General features: G+C 34.5%; 1 long non-coding RNA gene across 1 annotated transcript; it reads right to left on the reverse strand.

Annotated features, from left to right (window-relative positions):
* Window positions 1-63: 63 nt before the first annotated feature.
* Window positions 64-25,605, reverse strand: LOC127549908 (uncharacterized). The gene is made up of 2 exons (XR_007950746.1): window positions 25,497-25,605; window positions 64-2,617 (listed from the first exon to the last, which is right to left on the reverse strand). It is a non-coding gene; the product is annotated as an uncharacterized LOC127549908 (long non-coding RNA).
* Window positions 25,606-26,641: the final 1,036 nt, after the last annotated feature.

Below are 26,641 nucleotides of genomic sequence, written 5' to 3' on the forward strand. Positions count from 1 at the left end.
TTTTCTCCTTCTTTTACTTGTCTTAGCAAGGTTATAGAAAATTGCTATGGATAGAAGATGTGGTTTGTTTTTGTTTTTCAGTCATTTCAGTCATGTCCAATTCTTCATGATACTATTTGGGATTTTTTTGACCAAGATACTAGAATGATGTGCCATTTTTTTTCCTCTAGATCATTTTGTAGATGAAGAAGTAAAGCAAACAGAGTTAAGTGACTTGTCTAGGGTTATAGAACTAATAAGTGTCTTGAAGTCAGATTTTAATTCAGGGAGATGAGTCTTCCTGATTTCAAGCTAGACACTCTATCCACTATCATCTAGCTATTGTAGGATTCAAGAAAGATGTTATTTGAATTGTTGGAGGGGCTCTGGGAGGATAGGCACATTGAAATCTTGTTGATAGAACTATGAATTGGTTGCACTCTTTTAGAAAGTGATTTTCCCCTTTTCTCAGTTCTCCTGAAGCAAGGGATAGGCAATTGGGCTCAAAACACACATGAATCACTGTTGTAATGTCCCCCCTCCCACCCCTTGGGTGAAGATGGGATTTCTGTTTAAATCACAATTATTGATGGACATTCTTTATTTGTCTCTTCTATCCAGATTTCAGGGTCAACAGGCACATTTAAACCACAATTGTCCATGCCATCAAGTCAATTTTTAGTAGTTGACAGGCAAATAAAGATGGCAGATAGCTATATGAGGGCAGTACCAACTATTATTTATCCATCTGCCCCCTGGAGCTTTACACAATGTTCTGCATACTGTAAGCCCTAAAATACCTATTAATTTGAATTTAATTACTAATTTACATAGGCCATAGTTGTAATCTAAGGAAAGGTTTGGGTTTTAAGAATGCCCTACTAGAATTTTAATGAAGAAAAAGAAATTTATTTTTATATACAAATTAAATTCATGCCAATTGTATTTTGTTAAATGTATTATTCAATTAAATGGCCTTAATAAAGTCTTTTAAGAAGAAAGTGATTTGATATTATATTTCAAAACTCACTAAATTCTGCATATCCTTTGAACTACATAGTAATACTACTACTGATAGTTATGCTACTATGAGACATGTACCCACTAAAGAGATCAAAGAAAGGGCCCATATGTACAAAAACATCTATAACAGCATTTTTTCTTATGCCAAAAAAACCTGGAAATAGGAAATGATTTTCCTATGAGTCTTGGCAAACTGAGGAATAGTGGAACAAACCATGGCGAAACAACACAATAGAATATTAGTGTGTTTTAAGAAATGACCAAAAATGAAGATTCAAAGAAATCTTTGAAAATTTGTATGAACCCATGCAGAGTAAAGTGAGCAAAATCAGTAGAACAAACTTTGCAAGACTTCAGAACTTGATCAAGCAATAATCAATCATGACTACAGAAGAATGATGATGAAACATTCCTTCTCAACCCTCAGCAAAGTGGAGGTGATAAACTACAGGTCTGGATTTAAGACATAGACAACAAGGCTCTGTGTGCACTAGAATGTTAAATGTCATATATTCTTAAGCGTGTATGTAAGCGTGTAAGTATGTCTCACTTCCTCAATTCCTTGATCTAAATTAAATCTACAAGCACTAAGGTCCCTTCTACTCCAAAATTCTAGCTCTAACATTCTATATTTTGTGATTTCCAAAGTATTTTCTAATTCTGAAAATCTATATTCTATATTTCTAAGTCAGATAAAAAGCATTTATTAAATATCAACTACATGTCAAGCACTGTGCCATATTCTGAGAAAGCAAAGAAAGACAAAACTCTCAAAGAGTTTAGTCTAATGGGAAAGAAAATATGCAAACAACTAGTACAGACAAACTATAAACAAGATAAACTGGAAATAATCAGCAGAGCAAAGAATTAAGAAACTAGGGAAGTCTTCCCACACAAGGTGGGATTTTAGCTAGGAGTTGAAGGAAGTCCAGAGGACAGAAATGAGGGAGAGCTTTCCAGGCCTCTTTAATCTCTGACATTGTATATTATATGATTCTAAAATAAAGCTCAAACAAGTTGCTGGACATGATGATTTTCCTGTGAGTCTTGGCAAACTGAAATATCAGATTAACTCTTTGGATCTTAATTTTCTCCATATAATCCAACACTTTCCATGCAAATACTGTTCAGGACTCTACCTAACAGATGGTTTTTAATCATTCCTAACACAACTCTTTTTTTTCCCTATCTCTCATTTCTTTCTTTTTTCTTTCTTTCTTCCTTTTCTTTCTCTCTCTTTTTCCTTTGTTTCTTTTTCTTTCTTTCTTTCTTCCTTCATTTCTTTCTCTCTCTGTCTCTGTCTCTCTTTACCTCCAATGGCTCCAGCAACGAAATCCATCTGCAATCTAGAAGATTGTCTTGTATTTCCTGTTCAGAAGTGTAGAAAGAGATCCTTTTAGTTGGCCAGGAATGAGGTCCTCTTTTCTCTACTTCCCTTCAGGATTTATATACAGAAAGGAGGGTGTTTGCACTGTGGCACTTCATGAATGGTGGGTGGGAAAGGAGAAACAGAAACAATTCCAGGAACATAGTCAATGAGTAATCCCCATGAGAAGAGCAGCCAAAAGTTCACCAGAGACTTTCTGCATCCACTGCTCTTCCTGCCCCCAGAGAACTGAAAAATAATATAAAAGGTCAAATCAGTCAATCAGTCCTTACTACCTCTTCCTTCCCCTGTACCCCACCTCCTCTGCCAACCTTATTATGTATTTTATAACTATTGCAAATACTTTATTCCTTCTGGAAAATTATATGATTTGGAGTCCAATTCTCCCATTTTACTGATGAGAAAACTGAGTGACTTGTCCAAGATCACTCAAGTAGTAAGGAAAAAGAAAAGCATTAATCATATCCATGTTCTCTGACTGCAACTCTAATGTTCTCCACCCCCAGAAGCCATCCAAGAAGTCCTTTAAAATTCTAATTAGAATTCTAGATCCTCTAATTCTGACATATATTTTATCATCTAAGAGTCCTTCTAATTAAACATTATGTTCTATGTTTTAGAAGTCCTCCAAGAATTAACATTGTTTTAGCATCCATTGTTTTATGAACCTTTTGAACTCTGACATTATATGTATGTATGGTTCGTTGTGTGGTTCAATGCATAAAGAACCACAATTGTGCTCAGAAGATAAGTCAGACGGATGTGATATGTTAAGACTCCCTTTAAAGTCTTACATTTGATGATTTTATATCTGGAATAAAATAAATTGAATCTAAGGCTCAACTATCACTTTGGAATCATTTCAAACATGAAATTCTGGCCGCTGCTCTCAGGGTTAGTCCTAGATAAAATCTTCAGTAGGGAACTCATTGGGGCACTTAGATATTTTTTAAAAAGATACATGATAAAAGGAAGAACAGGTACAATTAGGTGAATGTGAAAGCACACCATGGTCCTAGAAATGTAATATCAGTTGGAGCTGAAAGCATTGGCAAGAAAAGCTGAGAATAACAAATATACCAATGTCAGGAAGAAGAAGACCAAAGAAGGAATAGATAGGACTATTGCTTGGAGTGAATGGGAAAATGATGAAAAACAATGGAAAGAAGGCAGGACTTCTCAACTTTTAGTTTGTTACTATTTTTTTTTCTGCCAAAAAGAATGGGCTTTGTACTTGAAAGAATAGAATAAAAATGACTAGAGAGTTGAAACCCAGGGAAGGGGTACAGTAATAAGACAAAAGCTGGTTGTCTTCAGTGGATGCAAGCTAATGGGGCAAGATAAAACTACATGCAGGGAGGCTAACAGAACTGACAAGTGTGATGGCTGAGCCCGATGAGAATTGGATGAGGATTTAGTTTCCACAGTTACTTAAATTAACTTAATTAGTTAGTTAGAGAAATCCAGAGAAATGAAACAAATCAAAGAAATGAAACTAAAACCTAAAGTTACAAAACTTATAAAGGGAAGCCATAAATCAGAATAAGAAACACTATGAGGTGTAATCAGAGTGGGGACTCACACTCAAATCGGGGAATTAGGTTCTCCAGATCGACTGTATCCTCTGTAGTAAACAGTCAATGAAGAATCAGGATAGAACCTTGCATTTTGAGGACAGGATATAAAAAGGTATGTCTTATTGATTTTAAGCAAGCCTAGGACCTTAGATGTCCACTCTTGTAGAAATGTAAAATAAATTCTACAATTATCTTGATTTCAGCAAAGCATTTAATAAAGTTTTTAATGTTGTGGACAAGATGAGGAAATGTAGACTAGGTAATATATAGTATGGTAGATTCAGAACTGATCAAAGACTACTGCAGACAGCAACTGCAGCTCAAAATTAAAAGACACTAGCTCCTTGGAAAAAAAGTTTTGGCAAATCTGGACAACATACATGAAGAGACATCACTTTGCCAACAAAGGTCCATATAGTCAGAACAATGTTTTTTCCAGTAGCAAGATATGGTTGCTGAAAACTGATCTATCAAAAGCCAAGCATTACAGAATTAATCTTTTTGAATTGTGGTATTACAGAAGACTCATAGGAGTCCCTTGAACAGCAAGGAGATCAGTTAATATTTAAAGAAATTAATTCAGGCTATTTACTGGAAGGTCAAATGCTAAAGTTGAAACTTAAATACTTTGGTCACATAATTAGAAAATAGACCCTGATGTTAGGAAAAATTGAAGGCAAAAAGAAAAGATGGCAGAGGATGAGATGGATAGGTAGTATCATGGATAGACTTCAATAAATTGTGGAGGACAGAAGAATCTGGTATGCTATGGTTCATGGAGTCCCAAAAGGTAAGACACGACTGAATGATTGAATAACATAACAACAAAATAATCCTTAGTGACTGAATGTCACCTTCAAGGGATGTCTCTAATAGAGTGACAAAGGGATCTGATCTGTTTAACCTTTTTTATGAATGATTTGGATGAACTCATAGATTGCAACCTTATCAACTTTTCAGATGGCACAAAGCTTGAAAGGATAGTTAACATTTGGAATGATAGAATTAAAATCCAAAAAAAAGTTCAATAAGTCCATGTTGGATCAAATCTAATAAAATTACATAATTATGTAATACATAATAATATTGTTCTTTACTAAAATAGAACTATTGTTCCTAATGAAGTAATGGTTTCATTGTACCATGACCTGGTCAAACAATGATTTGTACCTACTATATGACAGATAGGATTATAAGATTACACCTAGACTACTATGTTTAATTCTAGGTATCATATTTTGTAAATAAACAGGAAGCTATAAAGTGTACTGAAAAAGTAAGTTGAAGTAGCTGGACAGGAATGTATTAGTAAATATTTAGTAACCAGCTTTCTAGAAAAAAAAATTATGGACATGACAATTATAAGTTTAGTCTGAACTGTAACATTTTCTCCATCACTTTCTTAAATCTAGACAATCAACAAAACAATAAATCAGATCCTGATTTTTGGCATTTGCTAATTTCTGAGATGTGAATGTTCAAGCTGAAAATTTAACAATCAGCTCTTCCAAGCTAGTTGTGCTGAGCTAGCTCTAAGACATTCTTGGAGTTAAGGATATCTAACCTGAGAAGAGAAAACTTAGGGATGACACGATAATAGTCTTCTAGTATTTGGAAAGCTGACATATAGGGATTAGATGTTCTGCTTCAGAAGGAAGAACTTACAGAGAAGTTGCGTTATCAGATGCACAAATTCTTCATCCTAACTAGAGCCCCTCGTGGGTAAAGATCGTATTTTAAATATAGTTTGCAATAAGGGGCTTTGGCTAGGTAATCATTCTATCAGCGATTCTTTCTGTAGTAGTGATGCGGGAAAGATTCCTTTCTAGATTCCCACTCTTTCCTAGTTAATAATGTAAATTGCCCTTTAACTCACAAATCCTGGTCCCTTTGAATTTCAATAGAAGATCTGACCTGTTCCCAGCCCCACCCGGATATGAGCCAACTTTGGGGCTACACCCGAAAGCCCCTCGAGCTAAGTCTCCTATTATAAAAAGGCCACGCTGGGAACCCCTCTTTGCAGAGATTCCAAACATGGCTACCATGTGAGGACCCTCTGTCCACTGGACCCTCTATCCAGTGCCCTCCTTATCTCTTCCTTCTCCTATACTTTAACTTTGCTTATCAAATAATAAATCTCTTTTATCAATCTAGCTCTCTGGGCCAATAAATGCTTTTATTGGGAACTCGCGCCGCTACTAGACCCCCTTGTGCCGAATCTGTACCCCAAACCTGCCACTAGACCTTAACCCTAATTTCATTTAGGTACCCCAAAGCTAGATCTCAACAGTAGCACTAGAGAGCAATAGATAGAACAATGGATTTGCTAAGAAGAATACTTTTCAGGTACTTTCTAGTTGATTGACTCTGGACAAGACACTTGGGTTTCTCTAAATCTCAGTCTTCTCATCTATAAAATGGGAAAAATAATAGTACCTACCTCCCAGAGTGGTGAGTCTCGGTTGGGATAGTACATATGAAGTATTTGGCAAACCTTAAAGTACTATATAAATATCAGCTTTTATGATGAAAGTGACATGAAGAGTTTAAATACACTTTGAGTTCTTTCTCTCTTGGTTCACAGCCCCAGCCTAGGAAACATGGGACAAAATATTCATGGGACACTTAAGATGTAATGCTAGATTCCCTATTTCTAATACATAATATAATAAAGAGAGAAACAAAAGAGAAATCCTTCGGAGTCCCAAGAAGGAAAATTCCACTGGCAAAGGCCCTATCTTACACCTATGGCACTCTGACTATGGAAAGGGGAGAGATGATGGTGGTATCTTTCTCTCTCTCTCTCTCTCTTTCTCTCTCTCTCTCTCTCTCTCTTTCCCCCCTATCTGTCTCTGTCTCTGTCTTTCTATCTCTTGGTCTCTCTGTCTCTCTCTCTCCCCTCCTCTGTTTCTCTGTCTTCTGTCTGTGTCTGTCTGTCTCCCTCTCTCCTACTTCTCTATCTCTGTCTCCTTCCCTCCCTCCTTCTATCTTTCTCTGTCTCTGTCTCTGTCTCTCTCCTTCTTCCTCTTTTTCTCCCTTTCCCTTTCCCTCTCCTTCTTTCCTTTTCTGCCTTCCTCTTCTCTCTAATATCATAATAATCCATAAATTTCTCCAGAACTGATAAGGTTCTAAAGGCTCTAGAATTTACACAGCCTTCTAACCCTCCTGTACCATTCCTTCCCCTCCCACTGCCATTGGTTTCTTTCTTCTCCTTCCTTTTGTTTCTAGTCCCTCTTTACATACAGATGATGGAAGGCTAGGATAGATGAAGCTGTATGTGAATTCCCTCTGGGCATATTGCTCTTAGAGGAGCATTGAATTTAATAAATGCTAGCTAAATTTGAATTGAATTACTCTTCTTTGTTTTCCCCCATGCCTAACCCAGGATCTCTAATTAGGCTCAGGAACAGATGGCTGCTGATTATGGCAATAATGGTGATCTGAAAACCCAGACACACAGCTTTGCAGACTAGGTAGTAGTGAGAGGAGGGGGGGGAAAGAATTTCAGTCAAAAAAATTATATTCTCATTGTTGTTTGAAATCAGGAAAGGGGTGGTTTAAAAAATTAATTTCATTGTCTTTTGAATTATTGTTTATTTAATCAAGTGCTTTTTTAAAGCGATGATTTCAGCATTATTAAAGTTAATATAAATTTAAGATTTTTTTTACATTACTAGGCCTTATATATAGTGGTACTTAAATGTTTGATGATTGAATTGTTACCTTTACTGGCTTTTGAGACCTAAATCAATCTTTTTTTTTTCTGTTATTGCTCCCCCCGCCCCCAATAATCTACTTTTCGATTGTGCTTTTTAGGCATATGAACTAAGAGACATTGATGAAATTAGTTCTTAATATATACTAATAGAACAGAAAAAAGGGCACAGATAACATAAAATATTGGTTCATCTAAAAATCATCTATCTTTTGCCAATCATTCTGGCAAGCATATAATTTTTCTTCCCTGTGACTGACCCAATACTTCAATACCAGAGGCAGGATACTGTATCGGAAAAACATTGGATATCTTAAACCTTAAATTCAAAATGATTACATAATCTAAATATTAAGAGTCTTACCGAGAAGTCTATACCTTTCATAGCTATAGATGAGATGAAATCTTAAGAAATGGAATAAATGAATATTTAATTTTTCTTTATATGTAATTGGAAAAATAAAATACTATTTAAAGAAAAATGAAATGAGAAACAAAGGCAACTATAAAAGATAAAATAGATGGATGTAAATATAACCCCAATCCCTTAGCCCATCAGTAAGGGACTGTCCCTTCACTGGTGGAAATGAATTACATGCTTGGCAAAAATGAAAGAGAGAGAGAAGGGAGAGACAGAGACAGAGACAGAAAGACACACACACACAGAGAAAGACAAAGAGACAGAGAGCCATACAGAGACAGACAGACAGGAATAGTCAGTTTCAGACAGGAACACTGAGGCAATGCAGATGGACCTATATAATCATTCTGGAAAGAAATTTGGAAATGTGCAAATAAAAGAAAAAATTTCAATACCCTTGGATTCAAAGAGTTCACTGCTAGGCATATATACTGCAAGGGCATCATTGACAAAAAGAACAACTCTCTCTATATTTCAATATTTATAGTAGAAAAGAAGTGGAAACAAAGTAAATGTCAATTGATTGGGAAATGGCCAAACTGTGGTACATACATATAATAAAATATAACTATACAAAAGAAAATGTCATGAAAATAGTGAAGCATGGAAAGACCTCCCTGAAATAATGCAAAGTGAAGTAAGAAGAGCCAGGAAAACAGTATACTTCATGACAACAATAATGGAGAAGAAAACAATAGTAACTGCAAGATAAAGAAACCTAAATGTTGTGAAATTAGAAAGGTTGGTCCCAACAACTAAATAGCAGAAGATACCACCCACTTCCCTCTTTTACAATGATGGGGATTCACAAGAATGGAACATTATGTGTGACATCAGACTTTTTTGATATGCTGATCATTTTTGTTAAAATAATAATAATAATGATGTTTTCATCTTTAAAAAAGAAATCTTTGTTGCAAAGGGGGTAGAATGAAGGAAAAGGATATGAGAGGGAATCTAAGATATAGAAAAATAAAATATGTCAATTAAAATCCACTTTAAAAAAAGCAAAGAATATTCATTCTAGATTGAGGAGATCTGAGTTCTCACTCAAGCATTTAGTACATGTATAACCTTGGCTTAGTCACTTAATTTTTCCTCACATCAGTTTCCTTAACTGAAATGTAGTCATGTTAATTTCTTTCTTGATATTTTCTTAATGTTGGAATGAAAAATTAAAGCATATTTCCAATCATTTGTCAGTATTATTAATTCTATCTCCACAATATTTCTGACGTTCGTCCTCTCTCCCTAGTTCTATTACCATTATTCTAGTACAAGCCCTTATTGCTACCAATCTTGATAACTGTAATAACTTCCTAGCAGGGCTCACTTTTACTTTCTCCTGCCTCAATTCCATCCCTTCAAGAGCTGCCAGATACCTTCCTTATGGATAGAATTCTGCTAAAAGATGTTCAGTTGCCTGCATAGTACATTTCAGATAAAACATTTGTTGAATGTTGAAATTCTTCCACATGTCTTTCAGGGTCTTGTATGATCTGAAGCTACCCTATTACTTCATATTATTGCTTCCCATATACAGGGTATCCCTCAAAGTCAATAAATTATATCATAGATTTTAGACTAAATGCAGAGAAATACTTAAAACTGGAGAGGAATTCCATAGGAAGCGTTTGAAATAGACTAAGAAGATTTGATCATGCCCTAGGAGTTGTCTATAAATTATCAAGCAGGTTGAAAACCAGTCATTCCAGAAAATGCAACCAGCATAGTGTTACAGATTACTAAGGGGTCCCCAAACTTGTCTTTAAGAGTTGCCACATTTTTCAGAGCATGCAGGAGACCTTAAGCATGTCAGAGATGACATGCCCCACATACCCCAACTGACATAATTTGTTATTTGTAACACAAGCTGGATTCCCTGTGTGTCCTTGGGAGGCAAGACAGGTGCCAGCCAGTCTGTGCCAGGTTGGAAATAATGCTTGTGCAGCTGGGGTCCTTTGTAGATAAGCGGACCCTTCTATCTTCAGAGTCAAGTGGTTCCGGAGGGAAAAGAATGTGGCTTTTGCCATTGCCTTGCTCCTCTCCTTAAATCAGATTTACTGCATCTTTCCATTCCAATGCCTTTTCCTATTTTCTCCTTCTCCTGTTGTACTTCCATAAATATGCAAACTTCTGTAAGGATTGTAAACTCTTTGGGTTCCACATGCATGTTACATTTCTCCTGTAATAACCTGGTTTTCACATAAGTCTCATGATATTGTATTGCCCATTGACACACAGCATTCCAGTATTTCTCAGTAATTGGAGGGGGGAGGATAAAGAGGGTTTGGTCTTGACTTAGATCCCCTTCTCCCTCTTCCCCAACTTTTGGCCAGAGGAGGATCTTGCAAACTTTGAAGAATCTAGGTGTGAAGGATTTGGGATCTCTCATCTTTCCATCAGTATCCTAGCAGTGTCTCAAGTTCAATTGATGGCAATGCCTACATGGAGAGCCAAGGACAGAGATCCATGGTTTCACAAGGTATCCAGCAAAAGAACTATATTATGGCTAAAGAAACTTTCTTGAACTTACTATGATGGGAAGAAAAGGACTTCCCCTAACCAGGAACTATCAATTACCCCTTTGCCATATATATTTTCTAAGCTTGAACCTATTTTTCCCAGGCTCTATATGTAATTGTGTGAGAGTGTTATATATTTTGGGGGACAGTTTTATAACAACTCTTCTTTATGTTCACCTTAGGAAATATCCCTTCCTAAAAAGGAATTGAAATTGACTGACTAGATGTTTATCAACCCATAATCCTAGGGAAGATATGGGTGATAAAATTAATAATATTAGAGAACCACCCCTTATTTCTAGAATCCTGAGTGGAAATGTAACTCTTACTCTAGAATCCAAAACATCTGTGAGAGTGAGCGTTGGGATAAGGACTCTTAGAGTTTACATAGGTCCATATAAGACACATACAAAGCAGACAGTATAATCTTGGATGGAAAGACACTGGTAGCTAAGGAGAACAGGCAGGTCCTCACACAGAAAACAAAGCTTGAAGTGAGTCCTGAATCTCCAGGGATTATAAGTAATAATGGCAGGAAAGAGCACTCCAGAAATGGGGGATGAGGGTTGTGGTGATAGAGTGCAAAGGCATACTGTGTGAAAAATATAACATACTGCACATAGGACAATATGATTGGGCTGTAGAGAACACAGAGACGAATATGTAAAAAGACTAGATTAAAATGGATGAAACCAGGCTATAAAAAGCTTTAAATGTTAAATTTGCCCTAAAAGTATTGGGGAGCCACTGGGATTTGTTGATTTGAAGGGCAGAATGGTTAAACTGTGCCTTTGGAAGAGAACTTTGGTATAGTTATGTGGAATTTAAGACTGAAATAGTGAGACACTTAAGGTGATAGAACAATTAGGAAGCTATTGCAATAATCCAGGCAAGAGGTAATAAGGACCTGAACTGGTGATGGCCATATAAGTGGAGAGAATAAAGCAAATATGAGAGATATTGTGGAAATTTTAATAAAAAAGATTTGCAATTTTATTCAGTAAGTGAGGTGTTAGTAAACCAATAAATGTTTATTACTATGTGCCAGGGTAGTATGTTAAGCGTGGAGATACAAAAAGAAGGAAAGTCCTTTTCCTCAAAGAACCAATGGGAGAGACAATAAACAAACAAGTCAAATACAGGATAAACAGAAAATAATTATGAAAGGGAAGGCACTAGAATTAAAAGGGATTGGGAAAGGCTTCCTATAAAAGGTGGGTTTTTAGCGGGGAATTAAAGCAAGTCAGGGAAGCCAGGAAGCAGAGATGAGGGAGAGCATTCCAGGCATGGGGGACAGTCAGAAAAATGCCTGAAGTCAAGGGATAGAACATCTTGCTTATGTTACAGAAGAAAGACTGGACTGAAGAGTATGTGGCAGAGAATAAAGTATAAGACTGGAAAGGTAAGAGAGAGATAGATTATGTCATGAACATAGATTAGAGTTAGAACATGGCATTTTATATTTGATGCTGGAGGGAACAAGAAGTTATTCTTCATTTAGAAGTGGAGGAAGAAAGGTTGACATGATAAGAACTGTGTGCTTTAGAAAAATCACTTTGGCCATACTAATTAAACTCCCAAGAAATTATCTTACAGAACTAGAAAAAATAATAACAAAGTCCATCTAGAAGAACAAAAGGCCAAGAATTTCAAAGGAATTAATGAAAATGCAAATGAAAGTGGTCTGGCTGTACCAGACCTAAAACTATATTATAAAGCAGTGGTCATCAAAACCATTTGGTACTGGCTAAGAAATAGACTAGTTGATTAACGGAATAAATCAGGTTCACAATATACAGTAGTCAATGTCTACAGTAATCTTGTGTTTGATAAATCCAAAGATCCCAGCTTCTGGGATAAGAACTCACTAATTGACAAAAATTGTTGGGAAAATTGGAAATTTGTATAGTAGAAACTAGATATTCACCCATACCTAACACTCTATACCAAGATAAAGTCAAAATGGGTTCATGATTCAGACATAGTGCTACAATAAGCAAATTAGAATAACAAAGAACAGTCCATTTCTCAGCTTTATAAAGAAAGGAATTTGTGACCAAAGAAGAACTAGAGTACATTATGGAAGGCAAAATGGATAATTTTGATTATGTTAAATTTAAAAGGTTTTGTACAAACAAAACCAATGCAAACAAGATTAGAAGGGAAACAGAAAACTGGGGGGAAAATTATATCCAAGGGTTCTGATAAAGGCCTCATTTTAAAAATATAGAGAATTTGTTCAAATTTATAAGAATACAAGCCATTCTCCCACTGATAAATCATCAAAGGATTTGAACAATTTTCAGATGAAGAAATTAAAATCATTTCTAGTCATATGAAAAAATGCTCTAAATCACAATTGGTTAGAAAAATGAAAATTAAGACAACTCTGAAGTAGCACTACATATCTCTCAGACTGATTAAAATAACAGGAAAAGATAATGACGAATGTTAGAGGGGGTGTGGGAAAACTAGGACAAAGATACATTGTTAGTGGAGTCATGAACTGATCCAACCAATCTAGAGATCAATATGGAACTGTTAAAGTGCTATCTAATTGTGCATTACCCTTTCACCCAGCAATGTTTCTACTGGGCTTATATTCCAAAGAGTTTATAAAGGAGTGAAAGGGACCCACATGTACAAAAATGTTTGTGGCAGCCCTCTTTGTAGTGGCCAGAAACTGGAAACTGAGTGGATGCCCAGCAGTTGGAGAATGACTGAACAATGTTATGGAATATTATTGTTCTATAAGAAACAATGATCAGTAGGGCCCAAAAAGCCTGGAGTAGAAGAAGTGAGTAGATCCAAAAGATCATTGTACACAGCAATAAGATTATGTGATGATCAAATCTGGACAGAATTCAACAATGAGATGACTCAGGCCAGTTCCAATGGACTTGTGATGAAGAGAGCCATCTACACCCAGAGAGAGGAATGTGGGGACTGAAGGTGGATCACAACATAGCATTTTCACTTTTTATATTGTCTGCTTGCATTCTGTTTTCTTTCTCATTTTTTTTCCCTTTCTGATCTGATTTTTTCTTATGCACCATGATAATTGTGGAAACATGTATAGAAGAAGTGCATGTTTAATGTATAGAAGAAGGAATGTTTTATTGGATTACTTGCCATCTAGGGGAGGGAGGGAGAGGAAGAAGGAAGGGAGAAAAAAATCGGAATACAAGGTTTTGCAAGGGTGAATGTTGAAAAGTATTTATGCATATGTTTTGAAAATAAAAAGCATTAAAAAAAAAAGAAAAATCACTGTAAGGAATCAAGAATAATATTTACAGAAGTGATTATTTCTCTCTTTTATGAATAACTAATTGTTGAATCAGAAACAAGGTTTTCCCCTTTTCTACTTCCTCATTCATGCAGTGTGGAAAATCTTAGGCAAAGACTGAGCATTGTTATTCATTGTATTTACTCAGACAGGTCTGGGAAAATGTGGATTGTCCCTTTTGTCAGACAGGTGATATGGAAATTGATAAGTCTCTTTGACCAAGATTTAGATGATTCAACTCGCGTCCATCAAGACCCTCATTGTAATATAGTTCACCTTTCCATGTAATATTAATTTTATCATTAATTATTAACCAATTAGAGTTGATTGCCATCCTCAGGAACACCCACTCTTCCATAAGCATATAAACTGTGAACCCATCAACATGAAGGGTCTTTGGCATTCAAGAGTGTTGCTGACCACTTTTTATTAATAAACATTCTAGACTTTTTAATAAAAATGATTAAATTGTCTCTCAGACTTTTAAAATATTACAATGTAAAGGTTGCAAACCTGGATAACTACAAAGATAATATTGTCCTTTATAGAACAGGGAAGTTCATAAGCAGAGTGAATTTGAGGGATAAAACAATGAGTTCTGTTTTGAATGTGTGGAGTTTAATAAACTTATTGAAAATTCACTTTGAGACCTGAAAAGAAAACAGAAGTGTGGAACTAGAGGTCAGTAGAGCTATTGGGTCAGGAGAGGTAGATTTGAAAGTCAGTAAGGAGATAATTAAATCTATGGGAGCTGGTGAGATCATAAAATGAAATAGTATATTAGGGGAAGAGAAGGGCTGGAACAGAAGCCTATAGAACATCTACAATTAGTGGGCAAAAAAGAGAGAGAAGGAGGGGTCAGATAGATAGGAGGAAAACCCCCAGGAGAGAATAGTGTCCAAAAACCTAGAGAAAAGAGTAGTCAACAGTGTCAAAGGCTTCCAAGGGAATGAGGATGGAGAAAAGCCATTGGATTTGGAAATGAGGGAACCATTCCCTCTACCTGTATCCTATCTCCTCCCAGGACTTTCATGACATTTCATGACATCCTACCCATCTGAACATCCTTTCTCAGCCTCCTTTGCTTGATCATCATTTCATGACCTTTCTCCCTTTACATGCTTTCTTAGAGATGTCATTAACTCCTATAAACTCTATTGTCTCTATGCAGATTACTCCCTGGAGAAGCCTAACTGCTTTTCTATTGCCTTTAAAAATAAAATATAAATGCCTTTTCCTAGAATTAAAAGCCCTTCCCAATCTGGATCTACTTTATCTTTCCAGAAATTTTAAACCTCTTCTCTTCATATATTATTACATCCCAGCTAAACTAGCTTACTGTTCCCCCTTCATATCATATTTTGTCTTTACTCTCTGTGCCTTTGCATATATTTTCCTTCTGCCGTTTGTTAATTCCTAGCTCTCTTAATAGCTCAGCTCAAATGGTTCCTTGCACATGAGGCATTTTCATATTCTTTGAGTTGCTAAGGCTCTCCAATTCCTGAAATTAATTCTTATTATCTTTGTATTTAGTTCTCTGTGTACATGCTGTTTGTTCCCAGTAAAATGTAATTATATTCCTTAAAGGCAGAAATTGTTCCGTTGTTGTTTTTTTACCTCCTGTACCTCTCAGAGTGCCTGGCAAATAGCAACAAATTAATAAATTATAGTGGAGTTGTTGAATTGAATCAATGAAACAGGAAGGATGATGGAGTCAGGATCCAAATAGATCTTGGGAGCTTAGACTGATGAGCCAAATTAAAAATAAAAAGATGAAATTTCATAAGGAAAAAAAAAATGTAAATTCTTCAAGTATTTGAACTTAAAAAAAAAAAAAAACAGTCATTCAATTGCAAAAAGGGAAAATAGTGCTAGACAAAAATTTCCATAGAAAAAATCTGGGAGTTTTAGTGGATTGCAACTACAATATAATACAATCATGGGTATAGCAAACAAAAAGAATGTGATTTGAGAACATATTAAAAGTGGGACTACTAGGATCCAGAATAAGGAAGATGATAGTCTTCTAGCCTATGTCCTTACCTACATAGCTTGACTTTGTACTTTATCAGATCCCATCTTAAATAATAGGCTCAAATACTCAAAGGCCACATTTTGAGAAATATCTTATTGCTCTCCACATACTCTATGAGTATAGAGCATACACAGCTATGTGTATATATATGTAATATATTCATAATTATATATACACAAATATATGTGTATGATATTTCTTACTATGTCTTTTTTTTTTTTTTTTTTTTTTTTTGCTGAGGCAATTGGGGTTAAGTGACTTGCCCAGGATCACACAGCTAGAAATTGTTAAGGGTCTGAGGCCAGATTTGAACTCTGGTCCTCCTGACTTCAGGGCTGGTGCTCTATCCACTGTGCCATCTAGCTGCCCTGATATTTCTTACTATGTCTTGAAGAAAATCCTTCTTACAACTCCATGCATTTTTATTCACTATTCCCCTTCCTAGGAATTTTCTCCCTCCTTGTCTTCTGTCTCCTTGTTTTCTGGCATCCAAGTATGAGGTAAAACCCCACCTTCTAAAGAAACTTTTCCTGATTCTACTTAATATTTGTCTCTCTTCTTTATACCTTTCTTAATTTATCCTGTGTATATCTTATATAGACAATTGTTTTCATGTTGTCCTCCTAATTAGAACGTGGGCTCCTTGAGTTGTTTTTGCTTTTATACTCCTAACCTTTAGCACAGTTCCTAACACATAGTAATCAATTAATATTTACTTATTGACTTAATATCAAGAGGCTGTCATCCACAGAAAGGTAACCAGAAATTGAGAAGATGTGAAGATCAAATGAAGAAAATAAAGACATTTAGCAATGACCAAAGAAAATATAGGAAGGATAAGGACAGTCCTTAAAACTGTCATATGGAAAGACTTGTTTTGCTTAATTTCAAAAGTCAGAAGTAGGAGCAATGGGTAAAAATTACAGAAGGGCAGATTACAGCTCCAAAGAAGAATAAGAGCTGTCCACAAATGGGACATTTCTATCTTAGACAGGAGTTGTCTATTACTAGGTCCCTTCAAGTAGAGATGGGACTCTTGTTTGTGCATCTCCATTTCCAATTCAAGATTCTGTGATCTTCTTAAAGCCAAAAAAGGCAATGTCCCTAAACATGAGACAAACATGAGTACAGGGTTTGGACTTGGCCCCATCTAGAAGGTGCCCGCTGTTGTGGCAGCTGGCACTATCTCTCTTGCTTGATACTTTGCCTCTGAAACCAATAGGCAGGCCAGTGACTGGGCCACCCCCTCAATCAATAGCCAGACAAAGGTCACTCTGTCCTGCCACAGGCCAGCCAGCCCATGCTTGAAAAACAATCCCTGGGAATACGTTTCTGACCCGCTTCCCTAGACTGACCTTCCCTGAGAGCCTAAGAATAAACCATAAAACAAATAATCACTTCTTCAAATAGGAAATTAATGATTATCATCCTGACCAAATAGGAGAAGGAAGACTCATCTATGGGATAGAGAGATGATGAAGGTATCATAGAATTCCCATCTTTCCCCACCCCCACTTCTTGTAGAGACAGCCAACTCCTAATTTCTCTTTTGTACCCTATCAAATAACTTAGAATTTTCAGTCATGGAGAACACATAGGGAACCTGAGTCTCATCCCAGATCTAGCTAGATAAGAGAAATTAGGAGGTGGCTGTCTCTATATGGACCCTGTTTTTCTCAGCTATAAAATATAACATTTGGGATCATAAAGTCCCTTTATGATTCTCCTATTCTGTGCTTTATTATTACAAGAGCTCTGACTCAAAAAAAAAAAAAAGTGGACTAATAGCTTTTCCCAATCTTGTCTTGAACTATCCTGGAATATACTACCTCTTCATCTCATCACTGCCTACTGAAATGCCAAGCTCAAGTGCCACCTTTTCCTTAAAATCTTCTAGTTTCCATCCCTATCCCATCCCCTAAGTCATACTCTTATATAAGCCATTTCTCCCTTTTCAAATCTTCCCAGGACATTCTTGGTTTTCTCCTTTGCTCCTATCACATTCTATTTTTTATCATGAACATTTGTGCACTCTACCACTGAGCAAATAAGTTGCTTTGATTCTGTGATCCCTTTCCAAGTTTATCAGAAATTCTGATACCTTTGACCTTTTTTTCCTTCTTTCTTTTTTCGATTTTTTTTTTTTGTTTACAAAATCTGGATTGAATAGATAATAGTTTTATATTATGAAGCACATCATCTAGCATAAATAGCAAAATATAATCCTTCTTAGAAAAGTTGTGAAAAGCCAAACATGTGAATTGGTTCAACTATTCAAGAAGAAATTTGGAATCATACATATATTTTTTAATTATGTTTTTATTTCCTGAAATATTTTTAATCATATTTTTAAAGTTTTTAACATTCACTTTTGAAAATTTTGACTTTCCAAATTTTCTCCCTTATTCTCCCTTTCACTACCTGTTGAGAAAGCAACCAGCATGCTATCAGTGAGATATAGATATAGATATGAAGTCATATAAAATATATTTCCATATTAACCACATTACAATATATATACACATAAAAAAACAAGAAAAATATAAAAGTTCTTTTAAAAAGTATGCTTTACAGTAATAGTTCATTAATTCTCTCATTGGAAGTAGATATTTTTTTCATCTTGGGTCTTTTGGAATTGCTTGGGATCATTGTCTTAACCAGAATAGTTAAGTCTTTCAGTTGATCATTGTTACAATATTGCTATTATTGTATATGATGTTCTCCTGATTCTGCTCTCTTCATTTTATACCCATCTTCCCAGTTTTTTTTTCCCTAGAATCATCTTCTTCATAGTTTCTTATAGCACAATATATTTCATTACAATCATTTACCATAACTTGTTCAGCCATTCCCCAATGAATGGGCATACTCCCAATTTCCAACTATTTGCCACCAAAAGAGCTGCTATAAATATTTCTGTACAATTATGTCCTTTTTCCTTTCATTTGATCTCTTTGGGATATAGACTTAATAGTGGTATTGTGAGAACTGGTCACAACTCCACCAACGATGCATTAGTGTCCCAATTTTTACGAATATGCAAGGTAGTATGTCAAAGTTGTTTTAATTTGCATCACTCTAACAAATAGTGATTTAGGGCATTTTTATATGACTATAGTTAGCTTTGATTTCTTTATCTGAAAACTGCCAATTTATATCCTTTGATTGTTGGGGAATATGTATTCCTTCAATCAATTACTCCCAAAAAAGGTCCCATAGTCATAAAAAATATTTATAATGGCTCTTTTTATAGTATTAAAGAAATGGAAACAAATTAGATACCACATAGTGGGGTGTGGTAGGATGATTAAATAAATTGTTGTACATGACTATAATGGAATATTACTATGCTCTAAATAACAATAAACTAATAAATACAGAGAAGCACATGAAGAGAAAGACAATAATAAATGCAAAGTAAAACAAGCAGAACAAGGAAAACAATATCTATAGCTACAATAATATAAATGGAAAGTATAATAACCAAAACAATACAAATTAAATGCTACAGAATCCTAATGAACAACCTTGGTACTACAGAAAAGATATAAGAAGATACCTTCCCTTACTTTTTGCAGAGGTGGGGAAACTATGATTGTGCAATACTGTATATAAAATCAAAATTTTGGATATGCTGATTAGTTTTGTTTTACTTTTCTTCTTCCTTTTCATAATTCATTAACATGTTGAATTTATTCAGTAGTTATATACAGTAGCATTATTTTATACATATTATAATTGATAGCTCTATGAAGGGATGAAGAGGGGAATTGGGAATTGGAGACAATATAACAAGAAAAGATATCAATAAATTCTTTTTAAAAAGACACATTATCTAACTCTGGGCACAATAGCATTATAAAATAGTGCTAATAATAATAAATCATGTGACAAAATCAAAAGATATCATATTAAAAATTATTTGAGGAATTAAGTCCATGATTTATAAGGTATTACATATAAAGAACTCTTATTAAGGAAACTCCCTCTATCCATGCAAATTATACTCTGATGTTTATAATCTTAAAGCATTTCCTGGCATACTGAGAAATTAAAAGTGACTTATCCATGATCATATAGCCAATATGAATCAGAAGTAGGACTTGAACCTAGTTCCTTTTAAGATCAGCTTTCTGTTTACTGTGTCACATTATTTCTCATCATTATCATCATCTCTCCATTCCTTTACTTTTCTCTCCTCCCCCTTCTCTGCTACCTCCTTTTTTTTCCTCTTATTTTTTAACTGGGAAATTACAAAGAAAGGAAGATTTTTGGAGGAAAGAAAGTGAGTTCTTTTGTGGCTGTGTTGATTTTAAGATACCCATAGATCATTCAATTGATAATGTCCAATTGATAGTTGGTGATGTGGGGTTGGAAATCTGAAAAGAGATTAGGGACAACATATATATATGCTTCTGGATATAACTACTGGATAAATTCAACAGGAACTCCCTTCTACAAAGTACTAACAATCTTCTAAATGCTAAATACGATGTCCTTTTTTTAGTCTTCATCTTTCTTGATTTGTCCACCATTTAGAAACTGCTAACTATACTTTCTTTTTGATACTCTTTTATGAGTTATCACCACATAGTTATTTTTTTAGTTTTCCTCCTACCTCATCTGACTACTCTTTCTTGGTCTTCTTTGCTGTATTAACTTAATTTTATCTGCCCATTGTTAGTATTCCCCATGTCTCTGCCCTAGAACCTCTTCTCTTCACTACATTATTTAGCTTGATGACTTCATCAGCTCTAATGAGGTTAAACAGAATAGCTATATATCTGACTCCCACATCCACACTACATATCCATCCTTACTCTCTTATCCTTGACCTCTAGTCTCACATTGTTGTTCAGCTGTTCAGTTATGTCCTACTCTTTGTGACCATATGGACTATATCAAAGGGTTTTCTTGGCAAGGATACTGGATTTGTTTGTCATTTTCTTCTCCAGTGGATTAACCCAAACAGAGGTCTAGTGATTTTCCCAGAATCACATAGCTATTAAAAATCTGAGGTTGGATTTGAACTTAGATCTTCCTAATTTCAGATCCAGTGTTCTATCCACTGAGCAATTTCATATTACCAACTGCCTATTGAACATTTTGAACCACATGTTTTGTAGACATCTCAAACTCAACATGTCCAAAACAGAATTCATTATTTACCTTTTTTCTTTAAAAAAAAAATTAAATATGATTAGAAAAATTGAACATGTTTAACCTATATCCACGAGCTAGCTGTCTTGTGAATGGGGGGAGGAGAAGAAGGAAAAAATTTGGAACACAAGGTTTTTCAAAGGTGAATTTGTTCATTTGTTTGTTCTCTATATTTTTCTACTTATTTAACATTTCCCTCAGTTACATTTAAAACATTTTTTACATTTGTTTTTTAAAACTTTTCAATTCCAGATTCTCTCCCAATAAGGGAGATATCCTTAAGGGGGACAACCCACTCCCAGCCCCCCTTAAAAATCATGTTTTGGCAAAAAACTTAGATATCCCCAACTAAAAAGACCCTCAAGAAAAATGAAATTTAAAATTTGAGAGAGAAAGAAAGAGAGAGAGCATGCTTCAGTTTATTTTCTCTGGGTATGGATAGGATTTTTCATGTATTGCTGAGATCATCCCAGAATATTTCTATTACTTTGTACACAATACATTTCATTTTGCTTGAGTTTATAGACGACTTTCCAGGTTTTTCTGAGAGCAAGCTACTCAGCATCTACCAGAGAATAATAATATTCATCATAATCATATACCACAATTTATTCAGCCATTTCCCAATTGATAGGCATCCTCTCAATTTCCAATTGTTTGCCTTGAAAACAGAGCTGCTGTACATATTTTTATACATATAGGTCCTTTTCCTTTTTTAAAAAAAATTCTCCTTTGGGATTCATGTCTAGTAGTATATTGTTAGGGCAAAAAATACATATTTTAGCCCTTTGGGCATAGATCATATCTTTTGATCATTTATTAATTGGCGCATGGATCTTATTTTTTTTTAATATTTGACTCAGTTTCTTTTATGTTTGAGAAATGAAGCCTTATCAAGCTTTATCATTTTGTTTCAAAATTCTTTTTACAATTACTTTTGCTAACTATATTTCTCCACATTTTTTTCTATTTTCTCTCTCCTTTCACTGCATGCCTCCTCAAAAGTGTTTTGCTACTGACTATTCTCTCCTCCAATATGTCCTTTCTTCTATCACCCTTTTCTTTTCCTATATCCCATTTCCCTCCTATTTTCTGTGGGATAAAATAAATTTCTATATCCATATTGAATGTGTATGCTATCTCCTCTTTGAACCATTTCTGAAGAGAGTAAGGTTCACTCACTCATTCTCTCCTCCCCTTTATCCCCACCATTGTAAAAGCTTTTTCTTGCCTCTTTTTATGGTAGATAATTTACACTGTTCTACTTCTCTCTTTCTTTTTTTCCTAGTACATTCCTCTCTCATCCCTTAATTTCATGTTTTAGATATTGTTCCTTCATATTCAATTCACATTTGTGCCCTCTATATATAATCCCTCTAACTGCTATAGTAATCAGAAAGTTCTAATAAGTTACAAGTATCATTTTCCCATGTAGGAATGTAAACAAATAAACTTTATTAAGTCCCTTATGATATCACTTTGCTGATTATCTCCTTAAACTTCTCCTGAGTCCTGTATTTGAAAATCAAATTTTCCATTTCCTTCTGGTCTTTTCATCACAAAGGCTTGAAAATCTATTTCATTGAATATCCACTTTTCTTCTGAAGTATTATATTCAGTTTTGCTGGATAGGTAATTCTTGCTTGTAATTCTAGCTCTAATTATCTCCAGAATATCATATTCCAAGCCCTCCTGTACTTTAATGTAGAAACTGCTAAATTTTATGTTATCCTGACTATGACTCTATTATACTTGAATTGTTTCTTTCTGAATGCTTGCAATATTTTCTCCTTGTCCTGGGAGTTCCAGAATTTGGGAAATTTCATTTTGGGATTTCTTTCTAGAGATTCAAGGCAGTTTTCCTTGATTTCTTGATAATTTCTTGCAAGATGATGTCAAGGCTCCTTTTTTGATCATTACTTTTGGGTAGACCAATAATTTTTTAAATTATCTCTCTTGGTTCTATTTAAAGGTCAGATGTTTTTCCAGTGAGATATTTCACATTTTTTCTTTCTTTTTTTTTTTTGTTTTGCTTTATTGTATCTTGACTTATCATGAAGGTATTAGCTTCTATTTGCTCAATTCTAATTTTTTCCCCTAAGGCAAAAAAAAAAAAACAAAAACATTCCCTGGGGTTAAGTGACTTGCCCAGAGTCACACAGCTAGGAAGTGTTAAGTGTTTGAGGCCAGATTTGAACTCAGGTCCTTCTGACTTCAGGGCTGGTGCTCTATCCACTAGGCCACCTAGCTGCCCCTCAATTCTAATTTTTAAGGATTTATTTTCCTCAGTGAGCTTTTGAACCTTCTTTCCTATTTGGCCAATTTTGCTTTTTAAGGAATTCTTTTCCTCATTAACTTTTTGTATTTCATTTTGCACTATTCTCAATTCTCCTAATTTTTCCTCTATCTCTCTTATTTGATTTCAAAATCCCTATTATCTCTTCCATAACCTGAGATCAATTCTTATTTTTCTCAGAGGCTTTGGATGTAGGAACTTTAACTTTGTCATACTCTTCTGAGTGTGTGTTTTGAATTTCCTTGTCATCATAATAACTTTCTATGGTCAGGAACTTTTTCTGTTGTCTGCTTATTTTCCTAGTTTATTACTTGGCTTTTAATTCTGCATGATTTATCTTTGACATTGGTAGTTGAGTTCAGAGCATCAGAACACTCAAAAAGAAAGAGTAAAACATTTTCCAGTCAAAGACAACTTAAAAGATCAACAGAAAAGGTCTGTGAGACCAGGGTGGTTCTGGTGCAAGCCATATTAGTTGGTCTTCTTTGAGAGTGACATATTATACATAAAGGAATTTAGAAGAAAGCTATGTCTCTCTACATCAAGAGAGTTACTGATACCTTGAAACTAAACCTCAATGTGAAGAAAATGATTAAAGTAATTAACACATTTCTAATATTACTTGTAACATACAATTTTGGTGAAATAAAATGGGGGAAAAATGAAAACATTCAAACTAAAACCTGGCTAATGTTAAGGACGCACAGGATCCATTGCCCCAAAGCAAGTACAGGAATAATTTATTCAGAGTCATTACTTAAAGAAATTTGGAGCCATTTGGGGGAGTGGTTGGTGAGTTCCTGCCTTTACTCCACCATCTTGGCTTCACCTCTATACAAAAGTGAATATTGAAAATGTTTGCATGTATTTGGAAAAATAAAATAGTATTTTTTTTTTAATCTTAACAACAAACATCAACCAAAATGAGTTTCCGTACACAGTTGAATAAAAAAGAGTTGTACATAAAACCATGAGTCTCAATTACATGTAGTTTGATTTTTTTAAGTGTAACATATTTATTATTAAGTATGGCATGTGCTTATTCTTTTAAAGTCTAATAAATTCAACATGTTACTTTCAAAGCTATCCTGCTTATGTATGATTCCTTCTGGCCTTCCTTCTGTTCTCTTAGTATATTTCAAAAATATATTTTAACAAACCTCATTTGTTTCTTTTTTTTCCTTCTTTTTGTTTGATGATCTATTTCTAGTTTCCTTCTCTCTCCCCAAACTAAGAATAAATATAAATACATACATACATACATATGTGTGTATGCATGTGTGTATCTATAATCTTGGTAACAAATACATATATCTATATAAGTAAGCAAAACTAATTTCCACTTTAGCTACAATTTAAAATGTGCCACTCTGCCATTTCAACCTATTACCTCCCTGCCAGGAGGTAGATAACAGACTTTTATCAGAGGTCATCTTGTATGATGATTGCTCATTGCATTGATCAGAGTAGAACTTATCATTTTCTTGAAACCCTTTCCTCAATTTTCTTTTTAATCTGAAGATCATCATCATTTTATTCTTGGGATCACCTTCAGTTTCTGAATCTTTCCCCATAGATTCAATAATTTGCCAGATCTTGCCATTCCTACCTCCAAATTAGCTTTTAAATCCATCTTCTTTTGTCCATTCACACAACTACCAATTTAGTTTAGACTCATATTATCTCATAAAAGCTTAGAAAGTAACATGTTATGTTCAACTTATATCATATTGCTTGCTGGTTTTTGGAGAGGGAGAGGGAGGAGGGAAAGGGAGAAAAAATTGGAACACAAGGTTTTACAAACGAATGTAGAAAATTATATTTGCATGTATTTGGAAAAATAAAATACTATTAAAATAATAATAATAAAGAAAGTAATATATTAAATTTATTATGTACTAAAAAGTAAAAGCAAGATGAATGTAGTAGAGATCCATAGGTTCATATACAGTATTCTTTTTCTGTTCTAGTTTGCACATGGAAGTGTTCCTTTTGTTTTTTAAATTTAGAATTAAAAAAAAATTTTAAGATGACCTTTCTGCTATTTTTGGTGTCTGGCCCTTGTTCTTGTAAAAATATCGGTATGACTCACCTGTTGACATTGGTGGTGGAGTTCATATAGCTGTTACCCAAGCAGAGTCTTTTGAATCCACTCTTGGACCTTTGCCACTTCATAGAATCCATCTAGAATTGAATAGTAGTTATATGAGAGATTAAGCATTCTTATGGCTTGTGCCTATTGTCAGCATTTACTACTATTGCATTGTTCCATGAAACTGGCTGTTCTAGCAGTATTTTGTAAGTTACCTGCTTATCTCTTGATCTGAGAACATCTAAAAATACTTTCCTCCTTTCTGCAAGGAAGTGTTGTTCTTTTTATAGTTGCCTTGGAGCAATGCACGCTGTGTTTCCTTAATATTAGACAGATTTTGGGTTGAATATTTTCTAAATCCTAACATATATATTTTAACATGTTTAACATTTATTAGATTACTTGCTATCTAGGGGAAGGAATAAGAAGGGGAGAAAATTTGGAACATAAGGTTTTGCAAGGGTCAATACTGAAAAACTATCCATGCATGTGTTTTGAAAATAAAAAGCTAAAAAAATAAAGAATATTTTCTAAATCCATTTTTCATCCATTTTAATTTACCAAAATTGCATGTTAATAGTGTTAGAAATGCATTAACTACTTTAATCATGTTCTTCTCATTGAGGTGTAGTTTCAAAATATCAGTAACATTCTTGATGTAGACATTTTTCTTAATTTCTTTATGCATAATATGTCATGCTCAAAAAAGATCAAAGTAATTATAAATTTTGCTTTTATTCCTTAGCTTTATTTGACATTTGGATTTGAACTCAGGGCTTTCATTTTCTATTTTTCTATTATATACCTTAAGAATTTTTTGCTTAGAATTTATGTGATATTTTGATAAGATAAAGTTTCAGTGAAATGAAGACATTTCATAATTCATTTTTTGTGAAGCCAGTTATTGGATGTTACTTGTATACATATGAAAATTAATATGATGATGTTTGGTTTGGCTTTCTCTTTCACTTGGATGTCATACTCATTTATACTCAGGACAGATGACATGTTTATAATTATCATTAGTAGAAATAGTAGGAATTCATTTTTTTAAATCTTTCTTGATGGAAACTGACCAAGAACAAGTCAATATTGGCTTTCAATTTTTTTTTTAATTTTTCAATAGTATTTTATTTTACCAAATA

The sequence above is a fragment of the Antechinus flavipes genome, chromosome 2 (genome assembly GCF_016432865.1).
Source record: "Antechinus flavipes isolate AdamAnt ecotype Samford, QLD, Australia chromosome 2, AdamAnt_v2, whole genome shotgun sequence".
NCBI lineage: Eukaryota > Metazoa > Chordata > Mammalia > Dasyuromorphia > Dasyuridae > Antechinus > Antechinus flavipes.